General features: G+C 36.4%; 1 pseudogene; it reads right to left on the reverse strand.

Annotated features, from left to right (window-relative positions):
* Positions 1 to 1135: 1135 nt before the first annotated feature.
* LOC148958690 (uncharacterized) lies at positions 1136 to 2213 on the reverse strand (annotated as a pseudogene).
* Between the last annotated feature and the right edge of the window lie 12492 nt (positions 2214 to 14705).

The raw sequence follows: 14705 nt of genomic DNA on the forward strand, positions 1-14705 counted from the left end.
AGGGTTGGTATGATGAAAAGCGGCAGGAAATAGTGGATCGAAAATTAAAAACAAATAACCTACAAACCATGCTACAGCCAATGTAGAAAAAAAAAATGCTTGTACAACCTTTTCTCTGGAGCACGTGATAGAATCGAGATGCAGGGTAACTGAAACTGTAATAGCAGTAGACAGCAGCCACTGAGCGCTTGACCAGAACTGCCATAACTTTCGATAACTCTGACAAGGCCTAGTAACCAGTACCTGCAACTTTCCAGCTATGCTATGACAACAGTAAGCAACGGTCGAAATCATGACCATGATCAGCGTCCGGCCATTTGACGGTAGGACTATGTCCTTTATTAGCGGGTTTTAAATAAGTTACACTTTCGCAGAATAGTTCACTTCTCTACAGAGAAAACGCGTACAAACAACGCGTGAGTCTTGCTGCAAAATATGACATGACCCTAGCTGCATCACTGTACTTAAACAAATATGCCAGGAAAAGACCACCTAGATAATACCACAAGGTGATTAGCAAATAGCTAAGGTAACATGATATCCACAGCCTACTAAGGATATACGTGTGGGACCACCCGATTCTAGAAAAGGGGAATCTGCGCACTTTCCCCGCGGGTATTAACTCGAATTAAACGATTAATTCCCATTTAGAGATTGAAAAGCAACAATTGGCAGCCACTTCAAAAGTATGCACCTTCAGTGATTCGTCACGGTAGCCTTTACGTATAACATTTTATATTTGTTTCATAAGAACAATTTTATAAGAACACGTGCCTCAAAATTGGTCAAAACTTAAGAACAAGCTGAGGCTGAGCTACTGTAGAATGTGATTCTGAACATTATTGCAAAACCCCCTTAAAGAATTATCTCAAAAACGAGGAGATTTTTGCCATCTAGAAGCGTTTATGGCTGCCCATTTGTAGCAATATTCAATAAATTTGTTATTAAAGTAATACCTGATTCAATACCCGATTCAATACTTGTTTTAATTGTGAAATTGATGTAATCATGAAGAATTGATGTAAAATCTGATGATTTGATGTAAGATCTATAATAAATACAAAAATTTGTATTCAATTTAATAAAATGTATTCAATTCAAAATATTTATTCAATGCAAACAATGCAATGGCACAAAGTGTTTTCAGTGCAGAAAATACGTTCAAAGCAAAAAACATATTCGAAGTAAAAAGACATTCAATGCAAAAAATGTGGGTTAAATGCTAAAAAACGTAGCTATTCAATGCAAAAAGCTGTTCAGTGTAGAAAATATGTCCAATATGAAGAGACTGGGAAGAGCGTGTCTCTTCCATGTGCTTCGTTTTTCATTAGACAACCCGCTCGAGTCACAACCGGTCACAACTAGTCACAACACGGCACAAGTCTTTGAATGGCTGATAAAGATGATATAACCAACAAGGCTGCTGATCTGTTGGAGGAGACATCACAACTCCTCAGAAGTAGCAGACCCAGCTGCAAAACTGCTGCTGTTGTAACCTCGCTTGAAAAACCATGGCATTACAAACACTCACATTTTCTATACCATAATCGACACGAATCCTTGATGGCCAAAGTCCATTATCAATTTTCATCCATGCCTTTTAAAAAATGTAACAAATCAGTTTTTGCAAGATTGTTTGTGCTGCATTTCAAGAATATAATTTTTCGCGACTTTCCGTCGATGCAACCATGTATCACGAACTTCCATTTAATTAAAGAATGATGTCCGTCTAAATGCCATAATGAATTTGGCCAAGGAACACTATATGTCCTCCGTGACACCAAGGCACCCCACCTCAGAGCTGCATTTCGAGGCTCCACCCTGCTGATACTGCTTCGTACTCTTCTTCGCTGCACATGCACCCCCACTGACCTTAAGTAACCGGTTATGTATGGCTCTCCAGTAGTCGAACCATGCCTTGGGACATAATCCAAAATGATTTCGTCGAGTCTTTCATCACAAATATCGCTGAACTGCTGTAGATGGGTCAATCCATATTCTTTAATTCTGCGGGATATTGTACACCTAGATACTTCAAACATTGATGCAATTTTGCTCTAGGAAAAATTCATACCGCGCAATTCCTCCAATATTTCTTTTGGAATGTTTATAAAATGCCCCTCCAATGTTTCTTGGAATACAGCATGCCTTACACGTTTTCCTGGAATTCTCAGTGCACAAAAAGTGTTAAATTTTGATGACAAATTTAAATGTCAATCTTCCAGATTTTTTCTAAGCATGTTGAGCACATTTTCTAGATCTGAGCATACTCTTCCATCATTCACACTAATATTTACCGGTGTATTGTTGATAAAAAGAAACTGTATCGCTGAATTGAGCAATTCAATTGTACCCAGGGTTCCACTCAGGAAGCATTCATCATCCAGTGAGCCATCTTCGGCGTAATTAAAGGTTCCATCTTCGCCTTTCCTTTCAAAATTAGAGATTCTTGTAATATCTCCTTCCACTCTTTCAAGAAAATTAAAAAAGGAACTTTTCAAATGCATCTCTTCCTGATCGTCCTCAACTTCGTCTATCTTTGATATTGTGTAGGCCCTAAGTTTAATGCCGAACGCGTTCACCCCAGTAATGCTGAGCATTTTTTTGGACTGAAAGATTATTTTGCATTGAACATGTCTTTCTGCATTGAATACATTTTTTGCCTTGAACATATTTTCTGTAGTGAATAAATTTTTTGTATTGAATACATTTCATTGAACTGAATATGTTTTATTGAACTGAATACAGATTTTCGAATGCATTTTGTTGTATTGATTACATGTTTTACATCAAATCTTCCTTTAAATGGAGAATTTTATAATTAAAATTAGAAGCAAATCGGAAATATGCTTGAATAAAATATTTATTGAATATTGCAACAAATGGGCAGCCATACTGGCACAAGACGAGGCGTCGTTTGCTTCAATATTTTTGGAATCATGTCCTCTAAAATGCTTCACAAAAGCCGATCTATTGAGAGGACCTCTCTAAACCAAGAATTCTCTTTCGAGCTTTATCAAGAGCTAAAACTTTATCCTTTCAAGTCAGATATTTAACAAGCCTTTCAAATTTTCCTGAGCAAAAACAAATATTCTTGTAAATACTGTCTTTCTTTTAGATGTGTTCAAGTTAGGAAAGGACACCCTTTAAGCTTTAATTATTCACCTATTTACCTCACTAAAGGAGAGAGACATCAAATATGGTAGCGAAAAAGTTTGGCCACAAATAACTGAAATATCAAAAATCTATATTGATGAGGTCTAAGGATTTGGCTCCTCAAAACGTTCCACGGACTGCGCCCATTGAAACGTTTTAAAACTTTCATAAAGACTGAAAATACAACACAATGCTACAACTAAAAGGCCTCTTACATCCAAAAGTTTTCACATTATCAAATTCAGAAAGCAGCCCCCTAATCACTCTCCCCTCGACACGTACCCCTCATCACTCACCTATCTTCACTCACCCCTTGACACGCACCCCTTGTCACTCTCCCCCCCTATACCTTGGTTCATCGTATTAACTATGCCCCATAAATCGTGCAGGTCGATAAAAGGATGATTGTCAGCAGACATCTTGATTTAAAAAATAATTATTAAGGGAATGGAAGTGTCTCGTACATCTTAGGTAAATAAGTGTCAAGGATCCATGTTTACTTCCGTTTGATGTTCATTCCATTCTTGATTTAACAAAAAATGCTAAAAAAACTGCTGAATAGCTAGTATTTTTGTTGGCTTCGAAACATTGGATTGTTGCCCCCAGAACTATTGGCACTAGAACCTTCTAGTTGTAATAGGTTTAATCTATTTTACCATCAAAATTTACTTTGGTAAAGTAGTTGATAAGAGCTGGATCAATATGAATAAAACGTATTTCCTTGGTCCCCCCATTTTTACCAACTGCTCCGCAGATATTACAGTTTGAATCAAGAATCAATTTTGTGAACCGCATTTTTCTACCAAAGTACTATCTTATAATAGATCGATCGTGTTAAAGTTTGTTGTATTAAACAGAAATGATTTGCTTTCATTGTTAGTTAAAAAGAAGATTAAAAACAGTATGCAACTTTTTGAAAACGTGTCATGCAACTTACTATCGAGAGAAAACGTGAATTTGAAGATGCGTATTTCTGTTGGTTTTCACTTCACTTCTTGTTGCCTTCACTAATTTGCTTCCATACTTGTGTTTGGAGAGATGTCTGGCTACGTTGTTTCAAATGAAAAAGTTCCTGCAACAATAGAGGTTTCTGCATGAATAGCGGTGAGAGGTTTTAAAATTAATAATTGTAATTCCCGAGTTGTACATGACAATGCATGTGCTCTGAGGAGTTAATATCCTTTCTTCTGAAATCAGTGACTTAAATTGTGGAGTGTCCCTCAAGGCTCATATCTTGGTTTTTTACTGTGTTTTATTTATGCAGTCATTCTACCGTAACCATCCTTCCCCTTTGTGAGGGTTAGAGTCTGCATCCCATGAACACTGCATACGGGACACGTAACAATCCAGGCAGATGACCAGATGACTATTTCCCTTTCATCTAAGAAAACTGTTGACCTGCAAAATTACCTGAGTAATGAACCAATCAAGCTCAATCAGTTGTTTTCGACAAGTCATTTTTGTTATGATGGCATAGCAATTGAAAGTGTTAATAATATTGAATTTAATGGTCTTAAAAAAGGTAAACATCTTAATTTGGACCAGCATAAACCAGGACAAAAGCTACTCAAGTGCTTAGTTTTATCAAATACTGTTTTAAAAAGGTTTAGCTGTCTAAGGATTATAGAAAATTATTTGGCATTGATATTTTTTTCCGGGACCTATTCAATTAATTATTGATCTTTCCCTCAAAGCTTGGTTCCAACTAGGCGGCTAAGTGCGTCCAAGTGCGTTCATCTCTAAACCTTTAATTTAATCAAAGATAACAGATAAACTACTGAGGCATCCCCACTTGCAGAACATAAACCCTCAGCTAGCTGTGTGAAGACTCTCGGACATGCATTCAAACACTAAGATAATTATCATTTTCGCTCTTTTATCACTTATGAATTATGCAATTGTAAGATGTTGTAACCCTCTCTTGAAAATTATGTAAAGGCCATTGTTAGCCAAACTATCCGATCAAGTGTATCGCAAGAGGAACAGGATCGCAACTTAAGTTCCCTTGCATTTTCGTGGCACAAATTTCGCAATTCTTTTACCTGTACATTGTAGGTGTTCTATGCTTTTAGTTCACGGTCTCTCGTTAGTCATTTCAGGTAATCCTGATTGTATAGCAGAAATCTGTTAATTGGCAATGTTTTATTGATCGCAAGGTGCTAACAGTCACGAAATCGATTTCATGCGTTGCTACGGTTGAAATTGCCTTATTTTGGTTTTACATTTGCAGCTTACTTGTTGGTTGATGAATGAAATATTCCTTGAATTTTTCGGCTTGTTTTACGTTTATACGCTCAGATCAAAATTTTTTGATCTTGGCGTTTAACTTTTTTGAGCGTTCAAGTGCGTTCATGGCGTTAAACTTGAACACTCAGAGATGAACGCACTTGAACGCACTTAGCCGCCTAGTTGGAACCAAGCTTAATAGGCTTTACGAACACATTATATTGGTTTGCAGTTTTACTTGTTTTAGCTGATCGTAAGCAATTTCTGAACCCTTATACGTAATGATTTTAAGGATGTTGAGAAACCGATATGGTAGAAGATTCTGGATGGCTTACAGCCAAGCAGCATATTTTCAGAGAATCAGCTTTACGGTGAATAAGTCCTTAACTTCGCTTGCTCCAGATTATTCGACGTCTATATGCAACAGTGATGAGAGGAATCTTTGCTCGACAATTGGAATCTACAAATACTTTTAGTTAGAACACAAACAGGTCAGAATATTTTTTTGCACAGGGAAATCGCCCTTTGGAATAGCCTGCATAGAGCTCATTATTCAGGGCCTTCTCTTCATAAGCTCAAATATCTACTCTAAATATTCGATTGCGCAGCTTTTCTTTAATGAATTCTTTATCCAACAAAGCTTTACAAATAGTCCAACAAAAATAATCCTAAGCTCTGTAATAAAGGCAACCCCTTACAGCCGTTACTTTGGGGGTATCTTCAGTTGAATCAAATCCTTGAGCATTTCAAGGGCTCAGCAGCCCTCCTCTAAAGATTATTGCTTACAAAAAGATGTGCACGTGACATTCCCGTGGCTTAAGATTCAGGCTATTTTACTTGCTTCTGATACATAGAAGACTCTACCGGATAATGTTGCTCTAAATTCCAGTTTTCTCATATCAGAATTCATAAGGAACATTCTAATTATAACAGTAGATGCTAAAAGTGCTCTAATAAAAAACTTCACTAAGGCATCAAACCATGACAGCCAATTGAAAATTTCTTCTGCCTCTGAAATTTCATTTTTCCTAAAACCACTCTCAGCTTGGGTGCTTCTCCTTTCTTCTAAAATTTACCTAACGACATTAATTTGCCTCCGGAACTTTATTAAGTTTATCATATGCTAGTCTCGTCCCATAACCTTTTTCAATTCAAATTATTGATCGATAGCTATTTAAACAGATACGAGTATAAATTGGCATATAAACGATAACAATCTAGGGTGCTAGCTAACTCTGTTTCCAGAACATTACTTAAGTAAAGGCAATGTTTTTGACTTAATCACTAGCAAGAAGTTTAATTGACGACTGTGCTTTGTGACATCACGCAGATAACCCACACTGGCCACCAATTATCGTTCTTAGTGTGCGGTGCTTTCCTTCGCTAAAAGTAGTAGATTTCTTGGTAGCCTATATGCGTGTTGAAGAGAAGATAAAGTGAAAAGAGCAGATGATGTCGGTGCTATCTTGATCGGTTCTTTACTGGTGACGAAATCTATCTACTATAAGAAAAATCTAAAAATCTCGACATAATATTTAACATTTCTTGTGTGCAAGACGCGATCAGTGGCGTAGCGTCTATGTATGCTACTCTTGCGGCGCAAGCGTAAAAAATTCTAGACAAATTCTGATATTCTTGCAACACTTAACGGTAATAAATACTGTACGTTTTGAATTAAAGTCAATGCATAACATATTCCGCAATAAACGGCTTCTTTTTCTGGTCACGAGCAGCATGCAGTGAACTCCAGCGCCAACATGCCAACTGGCTATTTTTCACAGTGAACAGATCGCCAAAAATTGTGAAATTCGAAAAATCTAAAAAACTGAAGCCCCTCCACATTATTCTTTTCGCCTGTCTACAATAAGAGAAACATGCGATGCTCCAGTGCAGCTTCAGCGCAGCTCGAGAGAAGCTTCTGAGAGAAGTGAGAATTTTCCGGACTGGAGCTTGCGGTCAGCCTTAGCGCAAGCATTCCCAAATATTTGATAATCCACAACATTTTTCTGCCTATAAGCTGCTTTTTGCGAATATCCTTTGCGTGATACATAATTTCAAATCTAATTATTTTCTATTCTCTACTTTGTGATTGTTAAAAAGAGAAAAAGTTTCGTCAAAGTGGGGTCAAAATCTATTTGTCATGATCCGCATTCCGTATTTCAGGTCAAAAGGCTTGCCAGTATAGTCAGAATTTACGGACCAGGGCATGCGGTAGACCTGAGTGCAAGCCTTGCCAAATAGTTGATGATTTGCAAGGAACAACTTTCTGAAACCATTACACATGAAAGCATCTTCAATTCTAACAACTCTCATGGTTCTTTTAGACCAGGCGAGGAAGGGGGGGTATCGTCACCCATCGAGGGAATTTGCAAGACCAACTCTATTTGATCAATTTCGATACGCTGATTACGAAAATCGATGTTATACGGAGAAATTCGGTACCAGGAAGCCTCTATTTCACGTTTAAACCTCGTTCTCGTCCAAATTTGAACGTTGAACGAAATTTCGATGTGCTGATTTCGAAAAGTTATTTTATAAATGTAAATTCAGTACCAGGAAGCCTCTATTTCATATTCAAACCTCATTTTCAATGGACGGAAAGGCCTTTTTCGAGCATAGGGGGAAAATGTACTTGCCATGCGCGCGATAATTTACAGGGGTTACGAATGTCAACACTGCTTAGCGATATCCGCCATTATGTTTAACTTAGCAACCAAAATTCGGCGCGAAATTGAAACTGCTTACGCCATACTTCCCGGTAAACAGTATTCGTCGTTAAACTGAAAAATTGTTAACATTTTGTTTAATTTGCAAAAAGTTAATAAAATGGTGGTTTCATGGACATGGATGTTCATTTTCGTTTCTACGATACCATATTTGTTTTGCATGCTTTACCGTAGTAAAGAGGGCTGTCAAGCGGGTGGAAAAAAAACTCAACAGAATAGGCCTTTTGTTTCTTCGTGCAACTTCAACATTGAAGATATTCAGAGCTATTTCGGTCCTGAAGTTATAAGCGGTGATTTATGCCACAGCTGCGTCTGTTTAATAAATCGACGGAGAAGACAGCGATTAACAAATATCATTATTTTACTAACACATTACGCAAGTTACCATGTAAAACCTTATAGTTTTGCAGAGTCGGTAGTTATAATTTCGTGTTGTAGCAAAAGCTAGATTTTTAGTTAGTTGACATTTTTTCTCGCAGCAATGTTGCCTGTTATTCACTTCCACTGCAATCCAGGAGGTGGAATTGTAGTGACTTCCATTTTGTGTTATTGCTTTTATTTTTAAAAATACGTATAGATAGATGATAGAAATCGATACTTTTACTGATAGATAGCTACTCGTTTACCTTTTCGAACTTTTTTGAATGCTAGTCTCTTCCCCACACCTAACCTGTTCTTGACATTTTCTGATTCAACCACTGACCAGCAAGGGCAGATTTTGTAACAATGGGTTCTTTGGTTTGTTTACATTTTGTTGACTAGCCAATCAGAGAGCTCTATTTCTATGGCGTCATCTGATGGTAATGGCGGATGGAGGGGTTTGCTGTGGAGAAAACCACACCCTCGTTTTTTCCTCGCGACGAAAATATACTTTGAGAAAAACTCGAGATTTTTTGCACCCGTATAGAACGATAAATAATTTCAAAGACAATTCTTTTAATAACCTTTCCATGAATTTCCTCGAATTTTTCCTGTGTTTCTTTGGCGTTGAACTATTTATTCGTCAAAAAATTCATCTTATTATAGATGTGTAAGCAAACTTTTTGAGGGTCTTTCCTCAAGATGGTAGCATCGGAAACAAGTGAGTTGACACATTAGCAGTGTCTAGAAATAATGTTATATCACAATGGTCGAAGAAAAGCTATTATTTAATTGTTCGTATAATTGAATGCAAAAAACTGCTGATTTAGAAAATTGCAAAATAATTTGAAAGCAAGAAGCATAAAATTTTGGTCACGTTCAAAAAGAACAAGAACTCTCGCGAGACAAATGGTCGAACGTTCTGCCCTAACCAGTTTGCATCGAAACTGGTTTGCTTCATCGCACAAAATTGAACAAAATGTTTACAGAAAATTGTAAATTGAAGTTGAAAATCATAACTTTTAAAATCTGTCCATAAATATTGCAAGGAGCAAAGTAAACAATTACAAATGTACACTCGTACTTATCGATTTCAGCAAGACTTGCAGCGGTAAAGAAAGCAGCTTTTGCACTGAATAAAATGCCTGCTTTTCAAGAACGTTTATGGTCTGGTAAAATGTTACTAAATGTTATACATGATTTGTAATTGATTGTTGGCATCTCCATGCAAATAATCTTCCCAACTGAAAGTAAACACGTTGTTTTTCAAAAGTTTTTGTGTCTTGAGAACGAGTTTATAAAAAATTATAATGTTTCATTGGCCAATTTGTAATTGAGTTCTAACCACCTGACTTTTCTGCTCTGCGTTGATTTGAGATTGGTTTATTTGCGTAAAGATTGTACTGCAAAGGTTTCATATTTCAACAAAAGCTAATAACAGAAAACAATGAAGAAGGTTGGCAATATTTTAACGTCTTGGTTCATCTTGGAATGGTTTCTCAAAAACATTATCGTTTCTTATAAACTATCTGGTGGACCCTCATGTATTTTTGAAAAGTCCTTTTGCCAATCTAAATTTGTTCTATAACTTGACAAAGGCCGATGCTCAAAATTTCGTTTTTAACACTTTCATTTTCCTAGTACAATTTACCTTATTTTCCAGTTATATTGTCAAATAATATTGTACAGATGCAAACTATAACGTTTTTTGAATTTGTTTCTGTGCGGAAGTGCAATCGATCGTCGAGCAATTGAGGACGTGCAAAAAGGGATGTCAATAGCGAACGATCACGCAAAGAGCAAACAACGCAGAGCTTAGTGCCAATAAAATTACATGTAAAATTTATCGTTCTATACGGGTGCAAAAAATCTCGAGTTTTTCTCAAAGTATATTTTCGTCGCGAGGAAAAAACGAGGGTGTGGTTTTCTCCACAGCAAACCCCTCCATCCGCCATTACCATCAGATGACGCCATAGAAATAGAGCTCTCTGATTGGCTAGTCAACAAAATGTAAACAAACCAAAGAACCTATTGTTACAAAATCTGCCCTTGCTCCACTGACCTCGTGTTTCCATCAATGTGGAGTGTTTGCGCCCGCAATCCCGAGCCGCCATGACCAGCGTCACGCATTTTTCCCCTATGCTCCTTTTTCGTACTATAAATAACACGTGGGTTGACTGCAAAGAAACAATTTGCAATGGCCTGTTTTATTTGGCTTTCAAAACGTAGGGAACTGTCACCGATCCAGGGTAGTTTTAGATAGACCGGGCACTTTTGAGGGCCAAATTTTACGTCAGCCGAGAAATTTCCTATCTTCTCCTTAATGTAAGCTGAAACAACATCCTCTGGATAGCCGTTCTCCAGAAAGATCTCAGTTAGATTTTTCACTGCGCTACTTAAATTGTCATATAGAAAATTTATTCAGTGGTCTTGCTCCGTGCTGTCTATCATATCAACATTGTCTTCAATTATAAGGCGAGCAATAGTTGGTCTTCACGCATTCTCCGGCAACGATTATGTGTTCATGATTTCCAAAAAAAGGGAAAAAGTCATTCTGAAAAGCAATGTTAAAGTGCAACGAATTTGTGAGCACTTTTGCAAGGCTTGGAACAGATGTCCAGCCCATCCAATTGCTATCGAGGTCCTGGAGAAGTTTACATGCTTTCTTCATAGTTTTTCAACAATTGTCACCAAGGCCAATGACGCCCGCTCAAAGAGTTTCTGGAAGATTTTTGAAACTCAAGGGAAAGTTTTTGAACTTAGTTTAATGCCACCGTGTGTTGCCAATCTCATTTGCACAAAGCTACATTAGCTTATGTTGCAAACATTTACAGAAATGCAGACCAGTTGGAGTTAAGCATTGGCAGTCTTGTTGATCATGGTTGGGATGCAGCTGGTAACAAATCGTGGACTAAAGCCATATACCTAGATAATAATGCCGAGCTGCTTCTAAATATCAATCAAGATGCTGAAGAAGACAATCTTGACTCAATGAATGACAATTGCTTTGAAGATGAGTATAGCAATGACTCTGATGACAACGGATACTAGAATGTTTATTCAAAACAACTTTAAATGTTTATTAGCCGTATTATATAGCCTTTTGACATAATCTTCTTCAAGCTTTTAAAGCAAATCTATGTGTGCAGCAGATTTTACTCTAGAAATATTGAAAACGATAAATAAACAATTTCAGCATGAAAAAGGGACCAGTGCATTCAGAATTCCACCGTATGAGATCAACCTTCGAAATCAGTATATCGAAATTGATGAGAATAAAAATTTACAAACTTTTTTTCAACGTTCAAATTTTGATGAAAACGAGGCTTAGACACGAAATAGAGGCTTCCTGGTACTGAATTTACATTTTTAAAATAACTTTTTGAAATCAGCACATCGAAATTGATAAAAATCGATTCATTTACAAACTTTCGTTCAACGTTCAAATTTGGACGAAAACGAGGTTTAAACGTGAAATAGAGGCTTCCTGGTACCGAATTTCTCCATATAACATCGATTTTCGTAATCAGCGTATCGAAATTGACCAAATAGAGTTGGTCTTGCAAATTCCCTCGATGGGTGACGATACCCCCCCCTTCCTCGCCTGGTCTATTTATTGTCATTTTTGTCAACTATGAGAGTAGAAAATGAGCAGAAACGTGGAGAGCTCCTCCTTGCGGGAATCCCCAGCTGCATTATAGCGTAACAATTTCTTACATTAGGTGATGCCTTTTTTGAGGAGTATGAATAAGAATAAGATCTTTTGCGATACACTTAGGAGTTATTCTCCGATAGATCTTTAGCACTAGGAGTTATTCTGAAATTTTTTGCAAAACAATTGAGTTTTTTTCAAAAACTTTACGCATGAGGGATAATTTTTTCCTTGGCCCCCCTTCACTTTCCAACCTGTGTCGGAGCCTCTGACGCAAAGAATAGACACCTTGATTGATTAGAGTTAGAGTACAAACAATTTGTTACTTTCAAAATCAAAATTTATTATCAGTACAAACGATTATCATTTATTACCGCTTGTATTGTTAAGAAGCTGAAATTACGGTTACATTCATTCAACATGGCCGTATATTTTATGTTACCGCATGCCTTAGTTCTGAGCTCACGCTACGCCACTGGACGTGATAAAGTAAGAAGCTGATAAAAATTGTTTTTTCCACCCAATAATGTTGCGTACAAATGCTACACAGACTAATCTGTCTTGACAGTTGCAATTTTGATCAAGGCATCAACTTACAGTACCTCAAGCGATGCTATTTGTTTTCGTCCGAGCACACGTGCTTACCTACTTCTAGTAAAAGTTCTATAACATCTTTGAAGACTCATTGCTAACAATGAGCCATTGCACTACGCAAGCATCCCATAATGCAATTTCAGACAGTCTGAAATCAATTATGGTTAATCCGTAGAAGTTTGCTGCCATTGTATGGATTGTCGCCTGGATAATTTGCCAACCTCGCAAAGGCTCATTGTTAGCAATGACTCTTCAAACAGACATCTAATATTCAATCAATTCATCATTTACTTTATTTCTTAAATATAATTTCTATTTATTCATGTGCACAATTCCTGTGTGAAATATTCTAGATAATATTTATTTATAATTATTTAACAGATTTATCACTTTTTGCTATCTAACTTCAAGTTAGCTTTATTAGCAACATAATTTTGAAACTAAACTATGCAACCAGTGGCGAAAATTTGGATTCGGACAATTTGGACAAGAATCTCTGATTTCCGATGGCTCCGATTTGCCGACAAGAAGACAGACACAGACAAATATTCTATAAATGCCGATAATATTATAGAATATTTGAAATTAATTCAGCTCATGGTTGCATTGGAGACGCAAGAAATAAGTACATCAAAGAATGTGAGATGTTTTAGCTAATCGCAAGAATCATTTATGAATAGAAATGTACAACATTTTTGCAGCCATAAAGGAATGTTAAAAAAAACAATTTTCGATATCTGAAGCTTCAAGTTTGCTGGAAGATGCACCTTTTGAAGCGAGTTAATGCAAACTTTCTGGAGTCATTGTTATATATTTTAGCCTCTGAAACACAGTTGGGTGGATTTGCGTCACTTAGGGACAAAATCTCTCTGAGAGTCGGGATATAATCTTGATGTCAAGACAGTCCCGAAGAATTCGAGAAGGTTGAAAGCTAAGTAATTTTGTTGTATCGTGAAAAGTTATTAGATTTTTCCAAGGCGATTTCAGGGTTACCTTTGCAAGATCAATGCCGCCGAAGATGTCCTTTTCACTGCAATCGCCTAGTAACTCCCCAGACCTGTTACGGTGAAGGCAGTTTTTTATTCTCCTTACTTGTTTTAATTGCAGCTGACTCTTCTTTGAAAAAACTGTAGGAAAATTTGATAAAAGGCAGTAACATGACTGGCAAATAATGTCAATGTTTTAAAAAACATTAACAGTGAAACGATTCTTAAAAAGATCAATATACTTTTTGAAGTAATTAAAGAAAATCTCTTAAGTCTTTTGGTTCAAGAGTTTTCAGTATATTTTGTTTTCAGTATGTTTTCAGTATATTTTGCGCTATTATAATTCAAATTTTGTTGCAAAAGTTTACGAGGGACAAGGACAAAGTTTTGTTTCCCATGCTAAATTGCAAGCATTTAAGAAGGAAAATATGACTAATTTTACAGTTGAAAAATATCCAGCGCTCGATGAAAAATACAAATTTGATGAAGTTTAGTGTTTACTCAAAAAATTTCAGACGAAATTGCTTGGGAGGTTGAAGTAAATTCAGAAATAAGAATAAAACAGCGAAATGGTCCTCTTGACAGCACTTATTATTGTAGGAACTTTCTACTTTAAAATTTAAACGGTTTCCTAAAAAATGAAGCCGCTGACAAAAGTCGAGCTTACTGCAATTTAGCTTACCTGAAAAAAATACTACAAAGTAGACCTTAAAAATAAAGAAAATCATCGAAATAAATCAAAATTATCCGCCATGATAAAGTAGATAATGCTGTTAACTAAAATTAAAGACATTATAACTTTAGTTCAATCATTCGACCACTTTAAATAAATCATGTGATCACTTTAAATAAATCATGTGATCACTTTAAATAAATCATGTGATCACTTTAAACAAATCATGTGATCACTTGAAATAAATCATGTGATCAATTCAAAGACGTTATTGTTTTGACCAAAAACATGATAGGTTTATCAACTCTGTTTACACTGTCAAAAGAGCAATT

The sequence above is a fragment of the Rhopilema esculentum genome, chromosome 12, assembly GCF_057945365.1.
Source record: "Rhopilema esculentum isolate cy_ngs chromosome 12, ASM5794536v1, whole genome shotgun sequence".
Lineage (NCBI taxonomy): Eukaryota > Metazoa > Cnidaria > Scyphozoa > Rhizostomeae > Rhizostomatidae > Rhopilema > Rhopilema esculentum.